The sequence below is a fragment of the Zea mays genome, chromosome 1 (genome assembly GCF_902167145.1).
Source record: "Zea mays cultivar B73 chromosome 1, Zm-B73-REFERENCE-NAM-5.0, whole genome shotgun sequence".
Lineage (NCBI taxonomy): Eukaryota > Viridiplantae > Streptophyta > Magnoliopsida > Poales > Poaceae > Zea > Zea mays.
In genome coordinates, this window is record NC_050096.1 from 154,242,856 (window position 1) to 154,258,611 (window position 15,756).

Sequence of the window (15,756 nt, forward strand, 5' to 3'; positions counted from 1 at the left end):
AGTAGGCTACAACACCTGTGCGAAATTGCCATTGCTGTTCAGTCATGTTTCTCCGAGTCACATGTTCGTGACATTCTTAAAAAAAAAAGACATAGTAAAATGCAAAGATGGTCCTATCCTAACAATCGTTTCGGATTTAATTTAGACCAAACCTTTTAATTGTGAGAGAAAAATAAGAACCTGGTTCCATATTACAGAAATTTTTATTTTCCATTGGCTGCCACATGTGTGGCCAAACGAAACGAAGGGCTTGTTTGTTTGGTTACTATTTTACAATCGTATTTTGGCTCGCCGGCCGCTACAATGGACACAAATCGCGCCAAACGCCTTACGGCGGCCAGGATTCTCACGACCGCTCCTCTCTCAGCCACCGCGAAAAAATAACTCGGATTTGAAGCAGTATGAGGCGCTGCACGCTGCTGATAACACTGACCAAGATGCACTTGCCTCATGACCTGACGGTCGATGGCTTTTGGATGACAATTGTGAGGAAAAGGAACGCGCCACATGAGACGAAGAGGGTGGTGATCATCAGGATGAGCATGGCCTGTAGCATGATGCTTGGGCTAAGGGCATGTACAGTGGTGTTTAATATGGAGGCTCTTAAGGTGTTTAAGGTGGTTATTTGCAAAAAAATCTTAGAGCCGTCTCTCCGTGAAGAGACGCCTCTGGCACGTAAACCAAGTAGCAACAGACGCCTCACTTCCCACTGTACAAATTTGTCGTCTGTTCTATTGATCTGATGCTATACAAATACATTTAATTCTATATTTATTAATAGACTACGTTTATAGATACTCAATTGTACAATAGAGTCTCTTAGTTGTCTCCTGTGCTTGGAGAACCGTTTTGGTGTCTCTCCACTGTACATGCCCTAAGAAGACGATGGCGACGCGGCACCACATTCCCAGACCTTGAACTGTGCGAAGGCAGCCTCCTGCGCTTGCCACGTCGCGAAACTTTAAGTATTTGTTGAAGACACCGTTCATGGAATTACAAATCATTATGTTCCAAATATTGAGAGTGAGATAGAAAGAAAAATCTTAAGACAGACAATGGGAGGATCATGACGGTAATTACCTTGCACTACAACAGCTACAATTATTTTCGGCGGCTAGGAACCGCAAAAAATAAGTCATTTACCGCCGAAAATAAGCTATTTTTGGCGGTTTCTGACCGCCAGAAAAAAACAGCCGAAAATAAGCCTTTATTTTCGGCGGCCAGTGACCCGCCGCCGAAAATAGCTTATTTTCGGCGGCCTACAGAACAGCCGCCGAAAATAACCGTTGACTTTCGGCGGCTAACACCTGGCCGCCGAAAATAGACTATTTTCGACGGTCAACCGAACAGCCGCCGAAAATAAGGACTGCCGAAAATAGTTACTACTTGTTTTCGCCGAAAAAAGGTCTAGAATTATCATGGCCTCGAAGTCATTCCTTGTGCTTTACTTCAGTTATGCCATATTGACTTTGTCTAATCCCATTATTGCTGTCAAACCAATCACATAGAAAGAATACAATTATTTTTGCACACATCAATTTTTTCATAATCCATACCGAGACCTTTGATAATTGTCTTTGAATGATATATATCTTTAGGCAACTTATTGGGCTTTGGGAGCACATCTCCTAATAACTTTAAAATCTCATTGTAACAATTGTTCGAGAAAAAGTACTTGTACTTAATGGCCATGAGCCGAGTCATAAAAGCGAGTATACTCACATCTGTGTGTTTATGCAACGGCTCTTCAGAGTCTTTTAGTAGTTTAAAAATCTAGAAACCTCTGGTGTGGCAGGATCCTCGGAGCTTAGGTTTAATTCTGGACGTAGCGAATCTAGCATCTCATGCATCGCATCATCGCCAGCCCAATCATTATTCTCCTCCTCTTCTACATTTCGGTTGGGTACTACCTCACCATGATGTTCCCACACCTCATATCCAGACATAAATCCAAACTGACAAAGATCTAGGCTAACTCTTTTCTTATTAATAAATATACTGTTTTCGTGCCGCCTACAAGGGCATCTGACAGTGCTGGTTAATGACAAGGAGAATACGTGGTCCACAAAATCTTTGGTCTTGGCTACCCAATCATCAGAATGACGTCCATTCCTACTCCAGCCATTGTACATCCATACACGATCTTCAACCATGTCTGAGACTGTTAAACCGAACCATATCGTGAAAACATTATTCAACTTCGTCAAGGATTTCGGTCCTACATGTATAGGTAAGGATAGGTTCTAAACCCACATCAAGCTAGCAGGATCCAAACAAATTTCGGCAGCATAACCTCGCTGCCACTAAACAATATATTACTTATATATAAAACAAATAATGATATAATATTAATCAAATCAAACTAAGTACCACATACCCTAATAATGCAACTATTCTACGTACCAATATAATTTATTTGTAAAACTAATAATATAATAGTACCACATATTAATATGAAATTAATGCCACAAATACAATATGCCCCTAATATATTAATGTCATCAAACTAAACAATAATAATAATCACAAACACTAATCAAACAAACTTAATTACAATTATATATTAATTTTGGCGTCAATTAAATAACAGACGCCAAAAATATGGAATAAAATGCGCAAAAGCGACGGGCGCGGCGCGGCGGGCCGGGAGGCGGTGCGGCGGCGCGAGCGGGAGGCAGGCGCGGCGCGACGCGAGGCAGACAGAGAAGAGAAGGAGAAAATGAAGGAAGAAGAAGTCGAGCCGGTTGTTTAAATATGTTATTTTCGGCGGGCAGGGGTCGGCCTCCGAAAATAACACGTTAATTTTCGGTGGCTGTGTCAGATGCCGCCGAAAATAACGTAATTTTCTACGGCTGTGTCAGTAGCCGTCGAAAACAGGCTTATTTTCGACGGCTCAAACGTGCCGCCGAAAATAACATGTTATTTTCGGCAGCCGACCCCTGGCCGCCGAAAATAACAGAGGCCGTCGAAAATGCTAAACAGTGTTGTTGTGTTGGCATCTTCGAACAACAGTCCAAGAACCGTGTTTAACACTATATTCAACATCCCATCACCAATGCCCCATAAGGCACCTATGAGTAGTGGGGCAGCTGCACCAAGCGCTCCAACAATTGGGCTGCACCAAGGCAGCGATGAGTGAACCAAAATAGCAGTGACAGGCATAGCAGCACCGTAAAATTTTATAAAGAAATCATACCTGTAAAAAAGAAGCGACCAGAGTAGGACTAAAGCCTGGACGACAGCTCCAATGTGTTGGCGCCGATTCGGGCACCAATCACTTCGATGATAACTGACGACGATACTCTCTACACATGCGCAGACGGTCCGCGGCCAGGGACCGGACGGTCCACAACCTGGCGCAGGGCTCGGGTTCCCTGGCTGACGGGCCGGACGGTCCGCACCTATAGGCCAGATGGTCCGCGCGTGCGTAGGGGCGGCGGAGATCGCCGACGGCGCCTAAATCTCGCTCCCAGGAGGGACCCCCCGTCGGGGAGGAGAGATTCTAGGTGTTGTCTAGGGTCGGCAGGCCGACCTAGACACCTCTAATCGACGTAAAGCCGAAGAGAAGCGGAGAATTTGAGGATTGAGAGACTAAACTAGAAATACTCATGATGCTTAAGGTAAAACGAGAGATAAACTGAGTATTGATTCGATTGTTGATGTTGAATCGGTCGTATTCCTCTATATTTATAGAGGAGGGGGGCTAGACCCGTTACAAACCAATCTCCCGAGTTAATTCCGTGAATCTAGCCAACAAATGTAGCAAGAAACTCGGAACCCTAACTAACTCTACACGCACGCGGACCGTCCGCACCACCAGTGTGGATTGTCTGCACGGTCATTTTGCCATCCAACATATGCCCTCCCCCGCCCCCGCCTTTTGGCGGAGCTGAGCAAACCAAAAGCAACTAACTCGTGTGATCACCTCGGTTTTCTTAGGCATCTTGCCACATATTAGGATGGTACTGCTTGAGGAAACACCCGTTTAACGATTTAGACAAGTCTTTGCCTTGTAATGTTTTCAACAAGTAGGTGTTACCGGACATCACCTGCGTGACTTTGTAAGGGCCTTCCTAGCTTGGCGACCACTTCCCAAACTTCCGGTCTTTGCTCCTTAGAGGCAGGACGGTATTCCATACCAGGTCCCCTACCTGGAATGATTTAGTCTTGACCTTCTTGTTGTAAGCTTTGGCGACAATGATCTTGTCCTTTTCTATTTCTCCTAAGGTTGTCACTCTCTTGTCGGTCACTTCATCAATATTGTTCATCATTGAATTATAATAATCACCGACAGTTAGATCATTTTACTTGGCGAACCTGACATCATTTAAACTTATCTCTACGGGTAACACTGCTTCCTGCCCATAGACAAGCTCGAACGGAGATAATTTAGTAGCACGATGTTTAGATATTCTATGAGCCCATAAAGCTTCGGACAAAATATTATGCCAATGCTTAGGATGATCAAATATCTTCTTTTTTATCAGGCTAATCAATGTCCTATTACTAGACTCGGCCTGTCCATTGGCCTGAGCATAATACGGAGATGAATTGAGCAATTTAATTCTATATAATTCAACAAACTCAAGAACCTCCTTTGACATAAAAGAAGCCCCCTGGTCCATGGTCAAAGTCTAGGGAATGTTGAATCTATGAATAATATGCTGAGTTATGAACTCAATTACCTCCCTGTGTGTCATGTTCTTCAGAGCAACGGCTTCAGTCCATTTGGTAAAGTAGTCAGTGGCAACTAACACGAACTGATGCCCTTTTAATAACAAAGGATGGATCTCTCCTATAAAGTCCAATCCCCATCCTTTGAAAGGCCAAGGTTTAATGATAGGATGTAATTCGGCTGCAGGGACCAATTGTAAGTCACCGAATTTTTGACATACTTGACATCCTTTGTAGTACTTGAAACAATCTGCTATCATGTTAGGCCAATAGAAGCCAGATCTTCGTAATAACCACTTCATCTTTGGAGGCGATTGATGGGTACCACAAATTTCTTCATGTACTTCGGCCATGGCTAATACAACATCACTTGGGCCCAAGCACTTAAGCAGGATGTCATCGACCGTTCGGCAATATAGTTCATCGCTCATTAAAACATACTTGAAAGTCGTACGCTGAACGTTCCTATCTATCCTAACACTGGGATTTCGTAGGTAATCAACTATGGGTGTCCTCCAATTAGTCCCATCGGCTTTGTTATCAGTCGATTTTACCAGGAGTACTTCCTGGCAACCCCAGATGGTCTGAAGCCCTCACCCGGACGGTCTGCGACCTGGGGAATTAGCACTATACCGGTTATCAGATTTTCAATGTTGTGAAATTTCCCTCGCTTTATCCGATAACCTAATGCATCTTGTGCCAAATTGTTAGCTCTGTGATTCTCAACTCTAGAGATGTGTCGAATGCTGAATTCGTCAAAAAGAATGAATTATGCCCCAACATTTTTCAAGGTAACTATTTAGAGTACTATCAAAACATTGATACTTTTCTAATACCTGTTGGACAACCAGCTGAGAATCACCAAATTCCTTCACATGTTTTACTGCCATACAACTTAAAAGCTCCAAGCCAAAAAAGGGCCTCATATTCGGCTTGATTGTTATTGCAATAAGTTTTTAATCGGCTAAAGAAGTCGAAGGAGACATTACTTGGTGAAACAACCATGATGTCAATTCCTTGTCCTTCATTGCAAACCGATCCATCAAAATATAAAGTCCAGGGAGTAACAATGAGGTATGATATGTCTAGTTTTTATGAGTATCATCAATCCGATGTTCTACAATAAAATCTGCTACGACCTGGCCTTTCATAGATTTCAATGGTTCATAAGCTAAGTCATATTCTATGAGTGCATAAGCCCATTTACCAATTCTAGCACTCATAATTGGGTTTTGCAACATGTATTTGATCACATCGGTGTGACCGGAAACAGTGCAATGACTAGAAAAGAAATAACATCTACACTTGGTGCATGCATAAAACAAGCATAAACATAACTTCTCGATGAAAGTGTACCTTGTTTCAGCATCCACCAGCCTCCGACTTAGGTAGGTTACCACATGCTCCTTTCCTTCGGTCTCTTGCGTCAGAACAACTCCAATGACTTTACCTTCAGCAGCAATGTATAATCTAAACGGTACTCCTACATGTGGCGCTTTTAACACGAGAGCCGAAGACAAATACTTTCTAATGAGATCAAACGCTTCCTGCTGCTCTGCCCCCAGGTGAATTTGGCATCATTTTTAAGCCGAAGGATAGGAGTGAAGGCATCAATCTTCCCGGCTAGGTTAGAAATAAACCTCCATAAATGATTTACCTTGCCGAGGAACTTCTGCACTTCAAGCTTACAGATCGGAGGTCCCACATTCCGAATGGAGTTAATTCGGTCAGGGTCTATCTCTATACCATGTTCATGAATGATGAATTCTAAAAACTTACCAGCCGACACTCCAAAAGCACATTTACGTGAGTTCATTTTCAGACCATACCGACGCATTTTATCAAAGGCTTTGCTCAAATCAGCTATATGAGAACTAAACTCAGTCGATTTGACTACAATATCATAAATGTAGACTTCCACAGTGTTTCCCAATAGCTCGTGAAAGATCAAATTCATAGCCCTCTGATAAGTAGCACCAGCATTTTTTACACCAAATGTTATGACAACCCACTCAAATAAACCAATGAAGCCTGGACATATAAAGGTCGTTTTAGACGCATCTTCTTCGGCCATGAAAATCTGATTATATCCGACATTACCATCAAGAAAGCTAATAATTCTATTTCCTGACGCATTATTGATCAACGTGTTGGCTATGGGCATGGGATATTCATCTTTACGAGTTGCTCTATTCAAATTGCGAAAATCAATGCATACTCTGAGCTTGCCTGATTCTTTCTTCTCCACCGGCACAACATTGAAGACCCACTCTGCGTATCTGCAAGGTCTAATAAAATTAGCTTCTAGCGGCCATTGAATTTCGTCCTTTATTCATGGGAGTAGGTCTGGACGAAATGTTCTAGCTTTCTATTTGAAAGGTCTGAAACCGGACATTATAGGCAGTCGATGCTCTACTATCTCTTGGCTTAATCGTGGCATCTCAGTGTAATTCCAAGCAAAGCAATCAGAATATTCTTTCAATAGACCGATCATTTCATCTCTAGGATCGGTCTCTAGGGTTTTGTTCACAAAAGTCGGCCTTGGAGTTTTACTATCTCCTATATCGATCTCCTCCAAATGATCGGCCGATGTAAACCCCTGTCCTAATTTGTCGAGATCTCTGAATTCCTCTATTATGTCTCCCACAGAGAAATTGGATGGTCTCTATGTGACGGCGGACCGTCCGGTCTCGAGAACCGGACCATCCACGACACTGATTTTATGCTATGGCGGTCGCTCGGACTTAAAAGTCGAACTATTCTATGACAGACCGGACCGTCCATGCCTCAGAGACCGGACCGTCCGGCCTCAAAGGCCGGACTGTCCGTGACAAGGGACATGTTCGGCATCTGTATACTCATCATTTAAACTTTATTTAGGATTTAGCTGATTCTCCATCGGATCTAGCATTATAGGAATGAAACCCTTTTTATCTATACTTATGAATTGATAATAAGAAAAATCTACTCCTGTGAGACACGTAATAGTCTCATAGGTCCAAAGTACAGGGGCATCTGCCATGGCAATATAGGCCGATGCATCAGCATGTACTTGTTCTACATCGTCGCCTACTCATTGTAGTAACATTTGATGTAACGTATAAGGTACACATTGATTAGCATGAATCAAATCTCTGCCTAAGATCAGACTGAAATTTCTTTATACATTAGCAACGAAGAATGCAACAGCAAGGATCTTTGTCCCGATGGTTAACTCAACAGACGTGACTCCCTTGGCTTTGATCGAACTATCAGTTCCAACGCCGCTGAGGGTCATGTTGGTCTTGACAAGTTCATCGTCCTATTTACCTAATTTTCTGTACAATGAATAAGGCATTAGATTTACGGCTGCCCCCCCTTTACTAACATTTTAGCAATCGGTATCCCATCAATGTGACCGCGCATGAAGAGCGGCTTTAAATGATTTACCGGTTCCTTTGGTTTAGTGAAGGTGGCCTCTTTAGGACCAAAGTCGAACTAAGCAACGACAGGTTCATCGTCGTCGATAATAGTACAATCGGCGGAGAATGTAATAACATTTACGTTCATACCTAGGTGTTCTGGAGAAGCTTCGTAGTCGACCAGGTCTTCCCCCAGTAGGTCGTCCTCCTCTATGGGTGTCGGCACGCCGTTGGAGGTGTCCTGGTGTAGTGCAAGCGGTCCGGACTCAGGGGTCGGACGGTCCGCGCCCTATGCAGACGGTCCGGCCTTTATAGCCGGACTGTCCACCATACCTGCAGAGAGCTGCACAATTGTTGTTTTATTTTCTGTTTTTGTGACCATTTGCTTTTCCTCAACGACCTTTGGTATCCATCTCTTTTGTGGTGGCGGATACTATGGATGTGTGTCATTGAATATCTTTTCCGCCTCCTTTTCCTGGTTCTCCTTCGCTCTTAGGCGCTGTAATTTTTGCTTTTGCGATCGTGTCAATCCTGATGGGCACCATCGGGGCATGGAGTATTTTGGATTGGTTGTTTTGTTGACAGTCGTATCTTCTTTTTTGCTTGTGTTGGCCGATTCACCAAAAATCATCGGCCCTTCGTTATTTTCTTGTACGACGACATTTGATGTTCCTATATTGATGACGTCTCCTTTTGTTGTCCTGTTGGAGGTTGTAGCTATATGCCCCCCCTGCCGGATTGGTCAGCCTTTATGGCCGAGTGGTCCGACAATCTCGTTGGGCCTGTGCTTGATGACTGGATCGAGTGGTGCCCAATCGGTCTTGTACTGGAGGTGCCACCCTATTGAATACAGATGTTTGGGGTGCCCCCCAAGTGGGGTACTAGGGCATCCCAAATGGGTATGGTGGCATGCCCCACATTTGATTCGGGACATATGGCGCTGGCATGTATGTATATTGATATGGCACAGGTGGATATGGGGGTGGATGTGTCCATGCAGGTATGTTGGGTCGTAATTGGACATTATGACATGTCATTCTTTTCGATTGGTGAGGTGGCCCAATCGGTTTTACCTGTTGTCGCTCTTGAGTGGGTGAGCGAGGTCGCTTTGCTAGCCGATCACTTGGGCCGGCCTTCTTTTTTACATATTTAGACAATAATTAGTCAAAGGTCGGACCAGATCTGACCAGTCAGCCAGCTGCCTTTACTGTATTAGTTTTCCACGTACCTATTTCTGGTCGTCGTGGTTTGAAGGTATATGGTCGTCATGGTTCCTGGGCGTTGCTAGACCGTCCAATAGAATGGTCCGAACTGTCCCGCGGTGTCCCAGATCGTTCGCATCTGTGCGTCGGACCGTCCGCGATGCGCAAAATAGGTGCACACGCCTGGTTCCTTGCTTGCGCCTGTCCCCCAGCGTTGGAGGTGGTGATGGTAACTTACAAAGTCTCCCCTCCATTAGGAGTCTTTTCTGCCACCACTTTCTTGCAAGAGATTTTATTATTCTCATCGGCCTTTCGCGCATCGCCGATGATTACTTCCTTGTCTTTGCCCTTATCGGCCATGCCGGGCCGAATTAGGACCTTTTTGCCCTCGAAGTCGATCACATTCACTAGGAAGGGCTCCGTATCCACCTGTATTTCCTGAAATTTCAATCGTCCCTCGTTAATGACCGATTGGATTTGTCGTCGAAATACACTACAATCATTAGTGGCATGAGAAAACGAGTTGTGCCACTTGTAGTATGCACAACATTTTAGTTCGTCGGCGGATGGAACAATATGATTTATTTTAATGTTGCCATTTTTGAGTAATTCGTCAAATATTTTGTCACATTTACCAACATTAAATGTAAATTTAACATCCTCTTGTCGTTTCTTTTGAACTGGCTGTAAGGAGGAACAAGCCGAAGATTTGACCTGCTTTGGCCAAACCATTTGAGCCGCGTATACTTCTTTTGATTCATCGTCCAAGCTACTCTGGTCACACTCTACTATATGGACGTTGTGGCGAATCGTTTTAGCAGTTTCTTTGCTTCGGCTTTCACAAGCCAAAGCTCTCTGATGTAATTGTGCTAACATGAAAAACTGGATGCCTTCTAGTCTTTCCTTTAAATAATATCGCAATCCATTAAAGGCTAATCCCGCTAGTTATTTTTCTGCCAAATGAATTTGAAAGCATTGGTTTCTTGTATTTCGGAACCTCTGGATGTACTCATTAACCGATTCGTCTTTTCCTTGTCGCAGGGCCACCAGGTCAACCAAATCTAACTCATAGTGATAGGAAAATAAGTGATCATGGAATTTTTTTCTAAATCCCCCATGACAAAATAGTATTAGGAGGTAATGTGGCATACCATGCGAATACAGTTCCTGTTAAAGATAATGAAAACAAACGTACACGGAATGCCACTATGTCGCCCAATTCTCCTAATTGCGCTAAAAACTGGCCTATGTGTTCACGTGTGCTCTTTCCTTGGTCACCCGAAAATTTTGTGAATTCGGGTATCCTGGTTCCCTATGGGTATGGGTGGTGGTCAAATCGGTTGTCATAAGACCTCCGATATGACTGCCCCCAGAGACCATGCTTACTCCGAGCTTATCTCGGAACGCCCTGACTATTTCTTCCCTCATTATATCAATGGCAGCCAGTGCGAGACCACCGACTCTCTAGTCAAACATAGGTGAGGTTGTTTGGATATTAGTATGTGGTCTTCCTCCCCATTGGTTTGGGTTTTGTGGCGTATTAATACTTGCCCTATTAAGCTGGCCATTCCTTTCTAGCCTTCTAGGGGCCGAAAAGTACTCACCCTCATGGGTTTGGTATGTTATATTATGGTGCTGGTGTGTCGTATGGTGTGACGAGAAGTTTAGCTGGGACGGCTCTGGGGTTGGATAGCCATCCTCCTCAAAAAACTCTGTGCCAGACTGTCCGGTTAGATATACGGACCGTCCGGCAACGTGCGGGACTGTCCGACCATGTGGCCGGACCGTCCGACGTTATATTCGGACTGTCTAGCGCCATACACGGATGGTCCGAATGGGTTATCTAGGGTTTGCGTACTACGTGGCGGCTCGGGTGCAGGCTTCGGTAATTCATTTCTAAAAATGGGACCGGCCGCCGCTGGCCCAGACGGTCCGCGCTCACGTGCGAACGGTCTGGACATGCGCAGATTGGCGAATTTATTGTCGATGTGCGTAGGAGGCTGTGGTTGCCCAGGGTACGTGTCTATCGTCATCCCATAAAGGGGTTGTGACTGGTTGTGACAACCTATGACTGATGAACCACACGTGTTTTCCCCCAACTCAACCTCGTGCGAAAGAAAATTTGCAATGGTAGATTTATCAAACGCACGCACTAGCCTTTTATAATCTTTTTGTATACCCCCTACGATATGTTGCATTTGCTCTCGCTGTTCATCTATGTAAGCTTTAAGAGATTGGAGCTCGTTGGTGTTATGTACATTGGGGGTATCCGTTGTGGGTCGAAGCAAAGCCATATCAGTCGCCGGTTGCCGAACGACCTTGTTGTTCCTGTCCACCTTGAAGTTGGCCAGGAACTTCACCTTTGCTTCTTCGATTAGCTGTTCCTTGTGCTCTTCGAACTGGAGCTGTTCGTTAGCCGGCAAGGTTTCCCAAGTCGGCTCTATGATATTGCTGGGACGGTCCGGACGGTCCACGCCTATAGGCCGGACGGTCCACGCGTGCGCAGGGGCGGCGGAGTTCGCCGGCGGCGCCTCAATCTCGCTCTCGGGAGGGACCCCGTCGGGGAGGAGAGATTCTAGGTGTTGTCTAGGGTCGACAGGCTGGCCTAGACACCTCTCATCGACGTAGAGCCAAAGAGAAGCGGAGAATTTGGGGATTCAGAGACTAAACTAGAACTACTCCTAATGCCTAAGGTAAGACGAGAGATAAACCGACTATTGATTCGATTGTTGATGTTTAATCGGCTGTATTCCTCTATATTTATAGAGGAGAAGGGCTGGACTCGTTACAAACCAATCTCCCGAGTTAATCGGAACCCTAATTGACTCTGTACGCGTGGACCATCCGCACTACCAGTGCGGACCGTTCGCACGATCATTTTGCCATCCAACACAATTGACACTATGAATGTAACTGAATAAAGTCCAGAGGTCAAACATCCGGTGACAATTGCACACTGAAATGCCAGTCATGTTCCAACGGTCAGCTAAAAACATGCAGAGCGATTTCTTTACTTATTTAGAATGTGGGGCTTTTAGATTTTAGAAACTGTAAAAGAAGATATATGTAGCAGTCGCTAGTGTGACTAGTCACTAATGCACTTCAAGTCTTCAGCAATTACTGACTATAAATAGCCACATCAGAAACCTTGGCAAATGAAAACCGAAACACAGGGTGCATCACAAAATGGTACGAGGAATTTACGGTACTCTCTCTGTTCCAATTTATAGATCGTTTTAGCTTTTCTAGATACTCAAGTTTTATTATTTATCTAGGCATAACCTATATCTAGGTTCATAACAAAAACTAGGTATCTAGAAAAACCAAACAACCTAGAATATAGAACAGAAGGCGATATTTCTTAACATTTTGGCTGAGGGGAGAATTATAAGACAACTAATGACATTGTTATTTCACCTACAACTGCATCCGCAGCACCATAGATTGCCATAGCTCCACCAACTCCGGATATGCCAAGGACAGGTTTTACAATACTCTTTGTGAATACAGCCCTTCATAATAATCCATAGTGTTTTATTTAAAGAATAGCATAGTAAAGAAAGAAAGAAACAAACTATGTAGATAAAAAGTTGGTTACTTACCAGACAAACGCATGTTGCAAGCCTATATATACCATAAGGGGAATAATAAGAAAAATCCTTCGGTCCTTGAAAGGGGCAATAATATACTTCAACATCGCTCCAAACGAGGAGTGCACCAGATCATTATCTCCTTTCTCATCTCTTTTTGACAGAAAACACATTAAAAAATGCCCACGATCATGCAGCCAAGAAATGCAACAAATCACATTTTTTCCCATGACACTTACCCCATCCTGAAGTCATATGAGAATCAAAGGATCAGAAAAAAATGACATTTTAAATGTAGATGTATAACACACTAAGCAGCCGAAGTGGCAAATAGAAGGTAATAAAGAAAATTCAGGGTGGAAAACAACAGTAAGCATTTATCCATTTGCATGACTAGCAAGTAGCAACACCTCTGTGAACACCTCTGTTTCACAGTATTTGTCAAGGTGTCAAAAAAGAAATATCAACTTCATGGGGCATATTTTTTTCTCAAACATGGAGGAGAGGTACATATTATTATATTGAAGAAGAGGAAACGGTTTAATACCCTTACAGACCCTTCCTTTGATCTTTGTTCATCCTTCTACTCGCTTTTCTCCACCACTCAGCAAAGATCATATCTTTCTGGCCAGGGACTAAATGTCCAAGACCAATTGGATTAAGCAACTCAAACCAGAACTGCCAAGCGAGGGGCACTTGCCTTTGAAACGGCAGGGAGGATTTGGAAAAGTTGTGTGCCTTCAAGATGTAAATTCTTTCTTTGGCTGGCTTCTTTAAATCATTGTTGGCCGAGGTCTAGATCATCCTACGCAATGTCCTCTATGTGATTAAGAAGACGAAACTGTACAACACCTCCTTGTATATTGTGTGTTCACTAGAGAAGTTTGGTATCACATTCTTTCTCATATTGGGCTGCAACATCTCACTCCGTAGAGAGAGCAGTTCAGCCGGCAGATCGGGTCCGGGCAATAGACAGTCTCCGTCAGAATGTCATGAAGGAAGGCGTTCTTGACGTCGAGCTGGTGGATCGCCCAGTTTCGGAAGAGGGCGAGGGAGAGGACGGCACAGACGGTGGCGAACTTGATGACGGGACTGAAGGTCTCATCATAATCCACTCCGGGGCAATGGGTGAAGCCCTGAAGGACCCAGCGGGCCTTATAGCGGTCGAGGGAGCCATTCAAAGTCAGCTTGTGGCGAAAGAGCCACTTGCCGGTGACCACATTAGTGTCGTGTGGACGCGGCACTAGGTCCCAGGTGTTGTTGGATAGTAGGGCTACGTACTCCTCCTCCATGGCCCGACGCCAGTGAGGGTCAGCGAGGGTTGTGCGGACGGAGGAGGAGACCTGGGAGGCGTCTAGTGGAGTAGCGGTCGTATCGGCAGCCAGGATCAGCCTATCGACAGGCCGAAGAACACCAGCGGCGCGACGAATCACCATGGGGTGAGTGTGCTCGGGGTCGCGGTGAATGGCGACCGGGTGGTACACCGACGACTCAGGAGCCGCAGGCGTGGCCGGCCTGCGGCGATGATAGACAACGGCGGGGTCGGCGAATCGGGCCGAGCTCGTCAAGGGGCCCAGGTCCGTGGGCACCAAGGGAGGAGCGCTCCTGCGGTGGTGGTAGACGATGGCGGGGTCGGCGAAGCGGGTCCCGCTCGTCGACAGGGCCAAAGTCGCCGGAGCCGCATGAGGCGTAGGCGGGGTCGACGAGGCCGCGCGTGGCGCAGGCGAGGTCGATATGGCCGCGCGTGGCACAGGCGGGGTCGACAGGGCTGCGTGTGGCGCAGACGGGTCGACGTGGCCGCGCGTGGCGCAGGCAGGCGTGCGAGTGGGGGCGTCGAAACCACATGTGGCAGGCACGGGGTCGTCGGGGCCATGCGAGAGGGCGGTGAAGCCGCACAAGGTGCGGGTAACGGTGCGAGGCGAGGTGCTTGGGAGGGATGGGTACTCTGATCAGACTCAAGGAGGGAGTCTAGATCGATGGGTGGGGAGGAGCCAGCAAGGGGAAACACATCTTCGTTGAAGACGACATGACGAGAGATGATAATGCGATGGGAGGTGAGGTCAAGACAGCGATACCCCTTGTGGTCAGGAGAGTAGCCAAGGAAGAGATAGCGGGTGGAGCGTGGAGACCTCTTATGAGGAGCAGTAACAGAAGTGTTGGGAGAGCAGGCACAGCCGAACACACGAAGGTGGTCGTAGGAGGGGGTCGTGCTGTATAGGGCGAAGTGGGGGTGGGTGGCTCACCGCCTTTGATGGGAGGCGATTGAGAAGGTGGGTAGCTGTGTGTAGGCCTCTACCCAGTAGCTCGTAGGAAGAGACGCCTGGAAGAGGAGGCAGCAGATCATATTGGTGGTAGTTGAGAGCACCTAGAGGGGGGGGGTGAATAGATGATCCTGTAAAACTTGAAACTTAAGCCACACAACTTGGTTAAGTGTTAGCACAATAATCACCAAGTGGCTAGAAAGGAGTCTCAACAAAACACAATAACCACAAAGATATCAATCACAGAGATGGCACGGTGGTTATCCCGTGGTTCGGCCAAGACCAACGCTTGCCTACTCCACGTTGTGGCGTCCCAACGGACGAGGGTTGCAATCAACCCCTCTCAAGCGGTCCAAAAACCCACTTGAATACCACGGTGTTTTGCTTGCTTTTCTTAATCCCGTTTGCGAGGAATCTCCACAGCTTGGAGCCTCTCGCCCTTACACTTGAAGTTCACAAAGAAGCACGGAGTAAGGGAGGGATGAGCAACGCACACAAGACTCAAAAATCAGAGCAACAACACGCACACAAGTCGCAACAAGAGCTCGCAACACAACCCAATGAGTTTACAACTCAACAAGAGCTCTAGATGCTATCACAAAGAAACAAATGCGTGGAATCGAAGTCT

The 15,756-nt window shown here is 45.7% G+C and overlaps 1 pseudogene; it reads right to left on the reverse strand.

The window, feature by feature from the left end:
• Positions 1 to 119: 119 nt before the first annotated feature.
• On the reverse strand, positions 120 to 14,303 carry LOC109941415 (UNC93-like protein 3; annotated as a pseudogene).
• Between the last annotated feature and the right edge of the window lie 1,453 nt (positions 14,304 to 15,756).